The sequence below is a fragment of the Aulostomus chinensis genome, chromosome 8 (genome assembly GCF_037954235.1).
Source record: "Aulostomus chinensis isolate RoL2024-O1b breed Wild chromosome 8, RoL_Achi_v1.0, whole genome shotgun sequence".
Taxonomy (NCBI): Eukaryota; Metazoa; Chordata; class Actinopteri; order Syngnathiformes; family Aulostomidae; genus Aulostomus; species Aulostomus chinensis.
In genome coordinates this window covers 13,445,912-13,461,699 of record NC_141327.1, presented here as the reverse complement: position 1 = coordinate 13,461,699, position 15,788 = coordinate 13,445,912, and the positions used below count along the sequence as shown (strand labels likewise).

General features: G+C 42.8%; 1 protein-coding gene and 1 long non-coding RNA gene across 6 annotated transcripts in view; one reads left to right on the top strand and one right to left on the bottom strand.

Moving 5' to 3' along the window:
- LOC147257257 (zeta-sarcoglycan-like) overlaps positions 1-15,788 on the top strand; it is a 345,523-nt gene that overhangs the window by 278,162 nt on the left and 51,573 nt on the right. The window lies entirely within an intron of this gene.
- LOC147257258 (uncharacterized) lies at positions 1,103-8,719 on the bottom strand. 4 transcript variants are annotated; one of them, XR_015117574.1, is made up of 4 exons: positions 8,587-8,719; positions 8,170-8,401; positions 7,648-7,738; positions 1,103-1,305 (listed from the first exon to the last, which is right to left on the bottom strand). It is a non-coding gene; the product is annotated as an uncharacterized LOC147257258 (long non-coding RNA). The 4 variants fall into 4 exon arrangements; XR_015117571.1 differs by having other exon boundaries at positions 8,170-8,455; positions 8,587-8,701; XR_015117573.1 differs by lacking the exon at positions 1,103-1,305 and adding an exon at positions 7,028-7,148 and having other exon boundaries at positions 8,170-8,455; positions 8,587-8,701.

The window sequence follows — 15,788 nt, the reverse complement described above, 5'->3', positions numbered from 1 at the left end:
AAAAATTGGGGTGGGAAAAGCACAGAATTTAGGGGGCTGAAATGCGAAGGCTGTAAAGACTAGTAGATAGTAGATGGTTGACGATTTGCGGTTAATGCAGGATGTCTTTCCTAAGAGTATTTGGAGGAATTTCATGTCCTTTTCCGAATTATTACATTTAAAAGAATGTGGTCATGTTTTGCTTTCACTCATTCTCAGAAACATGCTGCTGCTGTAGCAGTTTAACAGCTGAATGTTGGTGAAAATTGGTCTCTGATTAGTACGCAGAGAGCAAAGCCTCGCATAAAATTCAGTTGTTCCATTACACACAGTCTAATTATAAATCTACATCTTTGCAAATCCCCCCTCTGAGAAACAAATGATATACATAACAATCGTGTTCCTCAGTGATCACATTTCCAGCCAGAGTGAGGTCTTACTGGCTTGATTTGGCTGGCTGAGAAACACAAAGCTACCGCTGTAAGTAGTCTGAATCATTGTGTCGCTCCCTCGTCCAATCAGCGTCGCTCACACAGCGCATCTTCCTCATTTTAGGCTCCCGTCCTCTGATCAAATCAATGGTTTTAATGAGCCATTGAAATATATATAGCTCTGGGCATTAATGAATGGAAATACACATTATAAGCCATGAAAGGGCCAATAAAGGTATGGACATACTGCCATACTTGTGATTGACCCTGTTTTAAATCGCACTTTAAATTCATGAAGGGTAATCATCTGCACACAGTTTTGGCTGCAGTATGTCAAGTACTTTTTTCATCAGTTGTTCATATGTGTATTAATGGATGTTACATTTGTATGAAGTCATCCTTCTGCAGCACTGAGGTATAGGCTTGAAACAATAATAAAATCACTTCAAGCATGAAACTGCCGTCCTCCTCTCTGGCTTTGCAGGTACATGCTGTGCATTAAAGGAGCTTCAAAATTGGTTGCTTTGTTTTTTGTCTGTCTTAAAAAGACTTCCCTGGTAGCATCGTCTGTGGTTCAGCCATGACTCAGTCAGAACCGAATCTGTTCTGTGTGCAGGTGTGTTGCTATAAAGCCTGAAACACACTAGAGATGTGTGTGACATGTAACAGGAGCACATTCCTTACAGTTAATAATTTCGGTGAAGGTTCTCAGTCATCAAGGTCATGGTAGTCAGTTTGAAACTGAAGAAGCCTCTTGGATGGCGCATCGGTTAAGTGCATAACTCATTGGCCAAGGCAGCGCAGAGAACTGGTGGTGGATTCCGGCCCAGGGTCCTATTCCACATGTGATCGTTCCTCTCCCTCCCCTTTCCTGTGATTTCTTCAGTGTAACGATCTGATAAAAAGACCAAAAAATAATCTGTAAAAAAACAAACAAGCCTCTTGGATAAGAAGTGAAACGTCTTCTATACCAAAAGAAGTCCATTTGCCTACGCCTAACTCTTAGACAGTCAATAGTCATTGTATGCAGTCAGAGCAGCTTCACCGACTCATCAGGAGACACACCGTATAATATCACAATTTTCAACCTCAAATTACCAATTTTAACTATTTTCTATCTTTAAAAAAAATTGCCAGAAAACTGTGCCCGGTGTGACTGCTGTAAAAAATGGCTGCTACTGTCTGTGCCACTGGTGTAGAACGCGGCGCACATCCTCACTGTGTATCAGCTTCAGTTCTCCGAGCATGGTGGAAAGAGAACCCATGGAATGACATTTGTGCGTGTTGTGTTGTTGGCTTGTAGTCCTGCTCACTCCACCTCTCTTATAATCCAGACTGGTGACGGACGGACAGAAGAACATCAGGTGATTCTACGTAGGGCCATTACTTAAGTTACAGCCACCTGAATGTGATGATTGTGTTTAAATGCAATGTTACAGTCCAAAACAATCACAGTAAAATCCCGGATTGGCTGGAGAGGTGTGGCTTGACTCTCAGTGCACACACAGACCAGACAGCTGGGGGAGGGGGGGTGCATTGAGGAGAAGGTCAATGAATTTCATCAAAAAATAATATTGGGTAATTATAGCCAACCGAAACGCTTTTTTTTTTTTTTTGTCTTCATAAAAAGACATTAAAATATGGTAAAACTATTCTGCGTTTACATCGCTCATAAAAGCACTCTCACCTTCAAGCAATAAGAAGAACTTTATTTGTGTTTACAAGCTTGGATTGTTTATAGGTAGGACAGCAGGAAATACGCTCTTTATTGCTTGCTATAAAGCACGGATGTACCACTGGTCTTTCGTATCTTACAGCTTTACATCAGCACAAAATCCCCTTGTGGGAACTGAGAAAGATAGTTTTTATAATGCCATTGCTGTCTGTTCAGTTCATATACATTTGCAACCAGTCGCAAAAAACAAAACAAAAACTTATTCCCCAGTAGCCTTTCATTAAAGTTTGTTGGTGTCCCTTAGATAGGAAAATGTCTAGTTGTGTTATATTATATCAAGGTCAAAGTGACTGGCAGAAGCGCATAGAATTTCCCCACATCACGGATGGAAGATGAGGAACTTTTTTCTGTTCTGAATTTATGAATTATGCCGAGGGTGGCATTGGTCAGAGGTAGAGTAGCCGTCTAACGTCGCTGGTTTGATCCTCACTTCCCACGATGACCATGTCCACGTATCCTTGAGCAAGATACTGAACCCCTATTTGCTCCTGATGGCCCTGCGACGGACTGGCGACTTGTCCAGGGTGAACCCCGCCTCTCACCCAGTGTTAGCTGCGATAGGCTCCAGCATCCCCTCCACCCCGCAAGTCTTAATGGAAAAGCAGTATAGAGAATAGATGGATGGAATAATGTCGAGTGTATCATGGTTGAAGACTCAGACCAAGATTTCTATGAAGATTTGTTCAAAGCAGAAACTAAAAGAAGGATGTTACTTTTAACTCAAGGGCACAAGCTGCTGAACTAAGGTACAGTACTGAGGTGAAGTATAGGTTGGTTGGTATGTAAGGAAGGTGTTGCAACTGGTTTTTACCATGTATGGTCAGCAGGACTTTGGGTCCCGGCTCAGGCATGGGATCTTTCTGTGTGGAGTCTGCATGTTCTCCCTGTTCCTGTGTGGGTTCTCTCTGGTACTCCAGCTTCCTCCCACAGTCCAAAGACATCAAGAGAGGACGAGGCTGATTGATACTCTAAATTGACCGTAGGTGTGACTGTGAGTGTGAATGGTTGTCTGTCTCTATGTGTTGGCCCTGTGATGGACTGGTGACCTGTACAGGGTGAACCCTGCCTCTCACCCGTTGACGCTGGGATAGGCTCCAGCCCCCCCGCGACCCTTAATGTAGGAATAAGCGGAAGACAATGGATGGGATGGATGGATGGTCAGCAGGACCTCTTCTTTTGAAAATACATATTTACGATGTTTAAGTTAACATGCCATGGAGGGATGGATACAGTGGTATATCGTCGGGCCTCTTACAGCATAGCAGCCGGAGGTTCAAATCTGGCCACAAGAATCTCTCTATGGATGCTCAAGAGCAGTGACACTGCAGTAAACCTTTTATATGCAACCAAGACTGTCAGCGGCAGTTTCTTCATCATCTTCACATCATCACCATGTAAGAGACATCAGTACCGCTATTACTAATGCTTCAAATAGTTGTTTGGGAGAAATTAGGATGATGCAGAGTGCCGTTGTACAACCGTCTGATCTGCTCTTCTACCATTTCATCTTCCCTCCATTCCACAGCCGTGACTCTAGAGATCAGGGTGATGAATTCAGATGACAAACAGCACTCATTTATCTCCCACCTCTGCCTCCCTCCCTCCATTCCTCACTATATTAATGACTGTAATCAACTCTAAATAAATAACTTGTGTCCATCAGTGCATGGGTCTCATCCTCCCACCTGTGGCAAATTCAAATATTCAAATGTTGAATTAGGATAAGTGCTTTGCTCCCTTCCCTTGCTTTTCACATTTGTTCCCTCGCTTATCTTTGTCTGTGTCTTTTCTAAGAAATACCTGGAAGAGACTTGCTGTGGCAGAGGGCTTGTTTCTCTCTTTGACTGTTAGAAACACTTCAAACGCTGTGGTGACCCTCTTGTTTCCTGCTGTTGCATCATGAGGGTGTTGCATGCTGTTTACTCTCCGAGTGCCAAAATAATACTCACTGTTTTTTATCTCCATATTCATTCTCTTTCCTTGAATGTGGCCTTGTTGTACATATCTCTAAAAGTTCAAGTGGATTTCTTTCAACTCTTAATTTTGCAACAAGTTGCCTCATGTGTACGCCACTACTAACTGCAGCCTGAATCATGAGAGTTAAACCATGTAAGCCTCTTTAAGGCAGGATCATTACAAGCCTGTTATTCTCTACCAAATGTAGTTGGACGTGTGTGGCCAAAACATGTGCATGGTCATAGCCTCAGCGTTTGAAAATGACAGCAGAAACGTCTTAAAATAACACGATGGGTTTTAATTTGAGGTCCACGTGACAAAAAGTTGCAGACATCACTGGCACAGTTAACAGGATTGCATTTCATCCGTGTATGCTGGTGGCGGCGTCCCAATCACGTGTCGTTATTTGGGTCAGAAATTGGAGGCACTGGAAGACGACCACCAAAACAATTTAAGTAATCAACAGTGTGAGATTTGAGCTGCTTTTAACTCTCATGTATTACCTGCCTTGCATGATCACCTGTATCACACCTTTTCTGAGCACGACAAAGATACAGGACAAAGATAACCCCCACCCCACCACCGCCATTTCGTTCAGCCGTTTTGATAAAAACAGGCTCAGCTCTCTGTCTCCTCTTTTCGCTGAACCAGGATGGTTGAATGAAAAGGTGGACAAGTGTGGGCACTGTCGTCATAAATACTATAAGCTTAATTTATTTAAATTCCCCCTCACAGAGGTTCTTCATTTATTCCCAACAGACAACACTGAAATAAAAAAGCCTGTGATGGTAGATATACACGTTTTCTGAGCAAAATCAAAGCAGCAAAATCAAAGCTCCGGCTCTAAACAGGACCAGAGGAACTTTATATCAAAGGGGATAAAACTGTACAGTTGTGCTCTTCTTTAGTACATCGCACCATTCCAGGTAGAAAACCAGGTATATATTACATATCCACGTCGGGGTTGCTTACAATAACATGGACTGTGATTTTTTTTGTTCATGAAACTGATATTAAGTACATGTTTGAATCGTATCATCTCCTTTACTGCCTCTGGACCCTGACACTCATCTGGTTATTTAAACGTAAAATCATTTCAAATGAAGCATTAAACATTCTCCAGTTATTCAATTTCATTTGGCAGACGCTTTTGTCCAAAGCGACGTACAGCACAAGCAAGAATTTAGACTGGAGGGAAAGCCTTAATCAGTGCAACAAAGTGCTTCAAGTTTGATTGGCCTGAGGTGTTGCCATCTAGAGGCAGAAGAAGTAGCAGGGTTTTTTTCTTGAGTAATATGATTTAACCACAACCAATTATTCAACATCAACAATATCTTTCAACATTCAACACATTCAATACTCCGCATTGTCAGGGCTGAGTATTCACTAAGAGCTGGATCTTAAACATTCTGGCTCATTCTACCCCTGAGGACAAAGAGGAGAAGGGTCAGATTTAAGTGCCTCGGTGTTCCCTGAACAGTTGAGTTTCCAAACGTCTCTTAAAAGTAGAAAGGGACTCAGCGGAACATTAACATAGAACACATTAACTTAGAGATAAAATGCTGCTGCGACAGCAACACATTTTATGCTTGCAATGGCAATTCAGTTCAAATTTAAGTGGATAATTTTTTGTTTTGTTTTGTTTACTTGCTATGGGACAAGAGGGCTCACTCCTGCTATATCAAAATTCAAAGGGAACTTAAGTGGAAGGAAAATGTTAGTGAAAGATAAAGTGCTAATATAGAAAGACACGCACCCAAGCATCCAGTCAGTGGGAATGGGCCTTTAATATTTACTCAAAAGTAGATCAGGAAACATTACTAGACATTTGATTAAATATGTCCACACATTTGCTGTGTGTTGCATAATTTGGTTTTGTACAAATCCCCCATAGGAACATTTTCTCATGCAAAACACTGAAAAGAGCCCACTGGGCTTTTGAATATTCATTAAATTTGACATTCTAGACAGAAGGGGAACTGACAAGCATATCAGCCTGACGTACTCTACAGAATGCTCATCTTAATCCACCGATAATCTCTGCCGTGTTTGAATTACTAATCAGGAAAGTTTTAGTGGGTAAAAAGCAACGTTACCATAGGTTAATAGGAGCTTTCACTATTTACACACACACACACACACACACACATATACACACACACACACACACACACACACTATATTGCTCTCACATTTTATCTTCAGACATGCTGCATGGTCGCTTGTTTGTTTTTGTACATAGGGGGTTTTGGTGGTGTATGTGCCATGTGGATGCATGATAGTTAATAAAACACATGAGTAATTTGCATACATGAATGTGAACTTGTCTTTTGTAATCAGATCACTAGGAGGGACAGTTATTTGGCTTGTGTATTAGTGTGAGTGTGTGTCGGGTTGATGATGGTTGGAGCATAGCCAATGAGAGGCTTAATGCCAGTGCAATCCAAGGGTGTGTTTGCAGCTATGGTTAAGTTGACAGGTTTTTAAAAACACTTTTTTTTCAAAGTTTCTTTACAAAGACATGGAGTTTCGCCTGCTTGGTTTGTAGAGCCTGATTTAGTTGAGTCATGGAGTTTTAAGTGTGTTCATGTGCGTTTTCAAGACCTAAGAGTGTGTGTGTGTGTGTGGGGGGGGGGGGGGGGGGTGTACTGATGGAGCCTAGCAGTTGTATCGGCATCTGTATGTGTCAAAAACTGACTATAACATTACTTAATTGAATAATATTTCAATCATACTACAATTAACGTATGTATCACTTAAGTACTTTAAAACAAAATCTGCATTTAGATTTCAAGTACATAACAGAGCTTTTTATAATAAAGAGCAGAGCAGCTTGTGTGCTCTCCTCGGTTCACTTTATGTCACATCTTACCAGTCTCAACCATTTTTATATAAAAAAAAAAGTGTGACGGAATTTTGTGTGATGAAGGAATCCGTCGAACACAAGAAACAGGCTGGAGACTCAGAGATGCTTTACACTGGACTCTTTACTGGACGTCCATGACAGATGTTCATGAGTTCAGCTCCCCAGAACATCTGTGCCGACCCTGCAGACAGTTACACTAGTAATGTTGAGCACTACCGGTAATACCGAACTAGAACATCCTGCACAGATGTGACCTTCACGTAGTCTAAACACAGCTACGCATATCGACAGCGCTGGCGCCATGATTGTCAGCTTTGCTATCAGTAAGTGCTCTGATTACAAATTTATGGTTATGAAAGAATTATGAAAGGCACCACAGGTTCACTCCCCGGCTCAGGTCAAGGCTCTGGAGTCAGACCAGCTTTTAACCTTACAGACTAACTATGACGCCGAGCTACAAAAGAGCTAAAACAGAGGGTACCAGCTAAAATTCCTAATCAGAAAGAAAATCTCATCATCGTGGAATCTTGGAGCATTTAGTAAATGTGCCCTCACTTCAGATATGAGCAGATATTATTACTCAAAGCATTATTTTTTTTTCTCGTAGCGGGACTTGACATCGCTGCTTTAATAATCAACGCTGAGACATTGTGAATGAACATTTAAGAGTCCGGCCATACTTGATTCAGAGTTGTATTTAAGTCTTCCACTTTTTCCTTTCACCCTTCTGTTGTTCACTCGTCTGTCCATCTCTTCTCTTCTCTTCTCTCTCTGCAACATGGACAAAAAATGCAAATATATGATTAGCTGAGTAGCATCATGTTGGGGATCCACCATATTGTTCTGGGAGTTTTCTAGCTCACTAAACCATTGCTGAAAATGCTAGAAAAGCTGCACTGTTCAAAGCAGAAATGCTCCATGGAAATGTGATAATTCCCAACAATTTATTTGTTTCGGCGTGAATCTGAACAGGAGCCTGCACTCGGATCATAGGCGTATTAACTGTAGCATGTCAATCAAACAAATACATGAATTAATAAAATCTGTTGCATAAAAATCTCTACGTTTCACTAAAATCCTGATTTTCTTGAAAGAATAACAGCTGCGAATAACCTAAAGTCTCCCTGTTAGTGGCAACATTAACTGGTCTGGATGCTCTCCACATGTGGCCATGACACTACCAAAAGCACGCTGACACTCACTTATATTTACCCACCGGAGCCCATCAGTTGATGGAGATGAAAATACGTACACAATCATCTGTCACTAACCCTCTGTTATTGACGTGCTGCATGTCCACGTCTGTTTCTCATGAAAGCAGAAAATTCTCCATTTAATTGTCCACTTGCCATACAAATCATTAGTCCTCATCTCTGGATTATAAAGGCTTAGCGATGATTAAATTGTGATCATTTTGATTCTACTTGTGCACACCTGTAAGAGGGCGAGAGGTGATCAGATATGTTGAACAGTTTATGTCACTCATTCCTGGACAGAAAATAAAGAAAGATAGAAAGCACATTCTGTTCTTTGATGGATCATTTCAGGTCATATATTGTGCTTGTGTTGTACAAGGTATAAGTGATGCGTCTGCTGAATGGTGCAAAAGTCCCTCTGACCTTTAAGCTGTTGAATGACTCAAGGATCTGAGGCTGCGCTTCAATTCATAAATGGTGAAATGAGATGTAGCCATGGGCGAGACTCAGCCAAGCATTGAAAGCAGTTCAGAAAATCTTATAAACAGTCATAAAATCAACATTTAAGCTGTGAAAGGACATTAACGTTAGTTATATAACCTCATCTTTTAGTAAAACCCCCTAATTCCGCATATTCCCGGAACTCTGACCTCAGGAAAACTATGGAGTGATTTAGATTATACAAATATGATTGACTTTCTCCACAATGCCAAAGGACACAGAATGCCCCTCTTGTGGTATTCACCCTCATAGGCAGACATGTGTATCACGCTGGCAGGGGGGGGTGCCTAGAAATCCTATTTCCAAGACCAGAAAAAACATTTTGAGTGGCACACAATTCTTCACTCACTCCTACGATCTCTCATAGGGTGAGAGGAGGGCGGGGGGTTGCTGCAAGGGAGGCATAAACACACACCGAAGCTTACTTTAATTACGTATTCGTCCTGACCTGTTTGGGAAAATCTCCCATGCAGTCCTTGTTTACTTGGCTTAGCCACACTCATCTTTGTTTTTCTCCCCCACCAGCGTTCCTTTCACGGTGTCTTCCTGCACCATATCCCTTTATAGCTAAAAGTCCTAATTTAAAGCCTTGAATTAAAAATCCAGGAGAGCAAACCCATATAACTTTATTATGGCCTCAATGCTTTAATGTTCAGTAGTAAAAAAAAAAGTTACACAGGCACCATTTTAACTTCTTCTATTCATTAATCACGCAGTGAGAGATCTAGGAATTCTGTCAGAGGAAGTTTAAAACGTATTTTCTTTCATCTTTTGTTTGAAGGTCTTTCTAAACTAATGGTTGCAGTAACAGAAGTGAACTGACAAGTTGGGATGAAAGGAATGTTTGAGAATCATGATGTCCCGCTGATGTCGACGCAGCATCGAAATAAACATGCAGCAAACCGATTCTGATATGTGTTTGAGTTCCCCTTTTACTACTAATACTCCTCACCACCCTTCATCTCTGGCCTTCTGTAAAAGATACGTTACTTCCACCCCTAATTTTTTTTTTTACATGAATTACACCTTTTACAATCTGTAGTAACAAAATAGTGAATAAAACTGGGTGATATATCTTTTTTCACTCAGCTGTTTCATATTTGTTCAATTGTACTTTGTTGAAGTGTTTCTCTTTTTACTGTCTATGCCTCTGTTCAGTTTTACATTGTGATATTTTAGGCGTACTCAATTTTTGTTTTTTTTTTAAACTGTCCTTATTCCACGTAGTTGTGGGAGCACTACAGATGAAAATTAGCCTCTTCACAACTCCTGGTATATTTGGAGAAATGTTTATTAATATGCACTGTTCCTGAGATATAAAGAGAAGAATGAACTAGGGAAACCAATCCCTGTTGTATGCCTCTGCTGTGTATGGCTGCGTCCGAATTGCCAAGGGGCAACCTACGTCCTACTGCTACGACCTACAGTTACAGCCTACTTCTACAACCTAAACACGGCGGTACCATTCGGAAACCCAAGAGGACTGGTGGTGAAACACAACCTCTGCTGGCAGAGCACAGGTACCGCGATTAGGTAGACAGCACCAACGAAAGCCCCACCTGCTGGCCTGACTGTCGTACTGCACTCCACTGTGAGCGCACCCTTCATTCATTCTCTATTATTAAGCACATTAACGCACCTGTATAGGTGTGCTCACACACGTCGCGTTTGGTGTGAACACACTTTAAGTCATCAACAACGACTATAAATGTTGGTGTTGCATAAGAATGGGACTGTTGGTGGCGCAAACTTGGCTTGCAGGTCCACACGTTTTTAGGGGATGAAGAAGTCCATGGTGCATTGTGGGCCATAGGTTGAACTGTAGGATGCACCTGAACCGACCTACAATGTGGGCGTGTTTAGGCTGGAGTTTAGGTTGCGAAGTAGGTCGCTACTCGCGCCAGTTGTGGTTTCGGACAGCCTACAACCTACTCTGCAACCTACGATCCGACCTACTTGGCAATTTGGACGCAGCGTATGCCTGCCACTGTGACCTTGACCTTTGAACCCCAGAATGTTTTCAATCCAGCCTTGAGTCCAAGTGGACATTTGAAGCAGATTTGAAGAGTATGAGATATTGCAAACAACCCAGAAGTCTAACACCGCATGGAGGCATGAAACTAACCCATCAAAGGGCAGGCACACTCAGAGTCTAATACTGATGGAGAGTATCATGCTCTAACCAGAAGGGCCCTATTGTCATTTTTTGCTCTTCTTTCAATGAAGAAATATGTCAGCTCTGATGTCAAATGTGCTATTGTGGCATCCACGCTAACATGTTTAGCAGCTGCCATTGTTTGCAAATGATCTGCCATTTCTCTTTGCCTTCTACCCAAACTGAGTGTTGATTCGTCCAAACCACTACAACTCACGTTATTGCCTGAAGCCTTGCAAGCTGGATTCTTGCACAATGTGGTCACAGGTCTTATGCAGCCTGCAAAGCCCTTAGGTCTCAGCAGACTGAGAACTCAGCCTACACGCTCCAGCTGGTAGAAAGTTCTGATCTCACACTTTTATTGTAATGCTCCACTTTAGAAGATAAAAAGGTATTCTGAAAGCTGTATTATTACTGAAGGGTCGTGCTGAGATAGGCCCTTGTGACGACAGAGAATATCCTGTCAGGAAGTGATTATTCAAATCAGTAGCGTCAATTAGCATGTGGGCCTAACGAGGAGTCCCCTTGTTAATTGTGACAGCAGAATTACTTTGGTGCGAGAGACTTTGCTGGAGCTAATTAAATGACCAAAAGCCTAAATTATGAGTACCTGCAGTCACTCAGAAGGTGAAGAAAGAGGATCAGATACTTATCATCAGACAAGCAACCACTTGTGATGTTGACATCTAAGTGTATAGTGTGCAGTGATGAGACATTTAACACAATGAAGGTATGTCACATTGTACTCACTTTTTCGTGCGATTTCTGCTTTACTCTTCTCCCTAATGTCAGTGTTAACAGACATTCACAGTGTGACTGCAACTATAATAAGCCTCCTCTGTTTTGTAGTTTGGAGGATTACTGTCTGACACTTCAATTACACATAAACTCAAAGGAAACTTTACAGCAGCATAAATAGAGTACATTTCTTTCTATTTGTATGAACGTAGAACATTTGTTTAAGATCCCCCAGTACAACAATCCTGTAAAATAAAGAGTCTGACAAGGTGGGCACGTGGTTAATGCTGAGTCATTGACGAGCATTTGTGGCCCTTCTAACCTTGGCAGTGTGTCCTGCACGTTAGCGCTAGCTGGTGCCTGTCTGTGTTTTTTGCAGCTATCGGAGCATGTTATACCAATAGCAGAGGCTGTCCGTGAAACAAATCACTCTATTTGGCCAGTTAGCTTCAACAAATCCGTGTACCAGAAAAGAAATGGAAGTGAACCAACTCGTCGAGAAGACGTGTGAAATAGCAGTGGCACTTGTTCTTTTCCAGCATGTTCTTGATTATAAGCAGCCATGTTATGAGATTGAAGTTGCGTTTGTGGTTTATTTTTTATTGGTATCCATTTTTGATTGACAAACACCATCTGCTGGAATAGAGAACTGTTTCCACTCCTGCGGGCACAGAAAGGTCGGCGCTAGTTGACCGTCCGCTTTTCTCTTTGAGGTGTTTTCAAGTGCAGCTCTTACAGATTGTGTGAGCTGACACAGCAAATCGGCCGTTGTCATTGGAACCAGGTCTTGTGACTCTCCCCTAAAAATAACATCTGGTTGTTAAATACTGTTGATTTTTTGGGTGAACACACATATTTAAAGCACAAAAGTACTAATTTGCTCCATGAACTCCGATTCAGTGCAGAAATAACGTGAAAGGTTCAATGTCCGTCTAATCATCGGCGCAGCAGAGAGAGAGAGAGAGTGCCCTTAGATTCTTGTTAAAGTCTGTCTTCATGCTTTGCGGGTGCATTGCTTCCTCCTGCTGGCTATAAGCAACATGCATGTTTATTTGTTCGAGAGCAAGTGAGATCAGAAGTGGTCACTTTAGACATGTGGAGGCGCATGCTAATGCCAGTGTCCCTCATGTGTCATGGATGGCCACTTTCCTTTGATCTTCCCTGTTCACACTTAACTAAGAAGTACATGATGGGAATTAAACACAGATATGCTTCCCTGCACCCTGTGCTACCTTATAGAATAGAGCTGAACAGTGGAAGAGAATTAACTCCACTGTATATCTCCAAATTAATCCACATTCATTTTCATGTCTCTTTTTTTTCTTTCCCTCATTTCCCTCTCACCCTACTTGCCCTGCCTCTATCACCCCTGTCCAGCTGTCTTTTCATGCATTCGTAACACTTCTTCAGTACACATATCTCACTTGCTCTTTCAAACATTTACTGAAGGAATGAGAAGCTTAGGATGGGAGAAACAGACAGCATCGCGACGGCAAGAGAGAGACAGGAAAAAAAAAAGAGCCTAATCCCAGATTGATGGCTGCTAATAAAGTTTGATTGTGACTGACAAGGCACTCTAGATCTCTAATTGATGCTTGTAATAGCCTGGGAGCCAAGACAGTGAAAGGTTGGAGTCGAGGGAGAGAGACATGCACACATCACATTTCAAATCACGAAATGAGGGAACATTGAATGAACCAAATGGAATCTTGACCGCTGTGTGATAATTGGCTAATTTGTCTGGAGATTTTTCAACTATTTTAAGACTTGGCTACCAGGCGTTTCGTCAGCGGCAACACATCAACTATGGTTGAAACCACTGGAACATCAATGTTTTGGCTGCCACAGCAACAAACTAATGACCACTGATGCTGATGCATGCAACTCGTTTGTAAATAATTGATTACTATGATAGTGTAAAAGCCACAAGCGTCCACTAATGGAATCCATTAAAAAAAAAAAAACCTACAACAACATCAATCTGGTTGTTTGGATTGTGTTCTTGCTAAAATCTAAAGCAGGTTAAGGAAATCTTAATTACTCATGTGACAAATATGACTAGCATGCTGAGTGTATGTAGTGGTATCTTGTCTGTGTAGGTTCTCATTCATCCAGGTCATCGTAGATCGAAACGAAGTAAAATCTGGTCAACTGGACGTAAGTTTATCTTGAAGACGTTTCACCTCTCATCCGAGAGGCTTCTTCAGTTCTAGTGAACTATGTGGGAGTGGTCAGCGCTCTTGTGGTGGAAACGACCCTCCCGAGACTCACCTGGCCTCCCCAAACGACAGTCGTTGTGCGGTGTCAGGGAGTTTCAGGGGTGGTCGTTAGGGAGTTTCACCGACCACTCAGATGCTAATGGGCTGTGCTGGCAGCAGCCGTTCCACATGGGTCTTTCAGCTGAGCTCTTTGGGGAAGCTTTGAAAGGACTTGGTTGTAAATAGGTGAAAGGAAATGTCGCAGTCCACCTCCTCTGTTCAAAGATGGTTTCTCTATCTTGACGTGGATGGCTTCTTTAACTCCTCTTTCAAACCATCTGTCCTCTCTGTCGAGGATTTGGACATGGTCGTCCTGGAAGGAGTGGCTTTCCTCCTTGAGGTGGAGGAAAACCGCTGAGTCCTGTCCTCCAGAGTTGGCTCTTCTATGTTGGGCCATGCGCTTGTTGAGGGGCTGTTTGGTTTCCCCTATGTAGAGATCCGTGCAGGCCTCACTGCATCTGACAGCGTATACCAGATTGCTTTTCTGGCTGTGAGTGGTGGGATCTTTGGGGTGAACCAGTCTTTGTCTCAGAGTGTTGTCTGGTTTAAAAGACACAGGGATGCGGTGCTTGTTATAGATTCTCCTTAATTTCTCAGAAACCCCTGCCACATAGGGGATCACTATGTTTTTTCTCCTGCCTTCTTCATCTTCCCTCCTCCTGGAGCTCTCCTCCTTTCTGGACCTGGAAGAGGATTTTACAAAGGTCCAGTCTGGGAAGCCACAAGTTTTAAGTGCTCTTTTCAGATGCTGCTGTTCTTTTTTCCAGCCTTGGACGCTGGTGGGGATGGTCTCCGCTCGGTGTTGCAGCGTCCTAATGACACCTAACTTGTGCTCCAGAGGATGGTGAGAGTCAAAAAGCAAGTATTGGTCAGTGTGGGTGGGTTTCCTGTACACATCCACCCTCAGGCTCCTGTCCTCTTGAAAGTAGACGTCGCAGTCCAAAAAGGGCAGATGGTTGTCTTTCACATCCTCTCTGGTGAACTTGATGTTGTCGTCTACCGAGTTGATGTGTGCTATAAACGGTTGTACCTCCTGAACCTTGATCTTCACCCAGGTGTCATCAACGTATCGGAACCAGTGGGTGGGGGAGGGTCCACTGAAGGAAGTCAGGGCCCTCTGTTCCACCTCTTCCATGTATAGGTTAGCCACGATAGGAGATACGGGAGAACCCATGGCACAGCCGTGTTTTTGCCTGAAAAACTTCCCTCTGTACTGGAAGTAAGTTGTGTTCAGGTAAAGGTCCAGAAGTTGGCAGATTTGGTCCGGATTGAGGTTGGTCCTGTTGCTGAGGGTGTTGTCCAGCTGTAGGCGTTTCCTCACTGTTTCCACAGCCTCCACGGTAGGGACGCAGGTGAACAAGGAGGTCACATCGTAGGACACCATGGTCTCATCTGGGTCCAGCTTGAGTTCTCTAACCTTGTTCATGAAGTCCATGGAATTCTGGACGTGGTGGGGGGTTTTCCCTACCAAGGGGGCTAAGATGGTGGCGACGTGTTTGGCGATGTTGTACGTCACGGAGTTTATGCTGCTGACAATGGGTCGGAGCGGGGCACCTTCCTTCTGGATTTTGGGGAGGCCGTAAATCCGTGGAACTGCGTCTCCGGGGTACAGGCGGTGATACTCCAAGCGGTTGATGATTTCCCCCTTTTGCAGCTTCTGTAGGTGTTCCACCACTTTCTTCTTATAGCTGCTACACCTGCTATACCACATAGGTTTATAAGCTGGAGTTTCCACAATCTTCACTAGAACTGAAGAAGCCTCTCGGATGAGAGGTGAAACGTCTTCAAGATAAACTTACGTCCAGTTGACCAGATTTTACTTCGCTTAGATGTAGTGGTATCTTTTATTGTTTGGGGTTTCTTCTGAGCATGAGCACAACTGTCAAGTACATTATTTCAACTTGAGTTCTCCAGGGACGACTTGAACTGCAATAGAACCGCTCATCAGCAAATTTATTGGGTGCGTGTATATG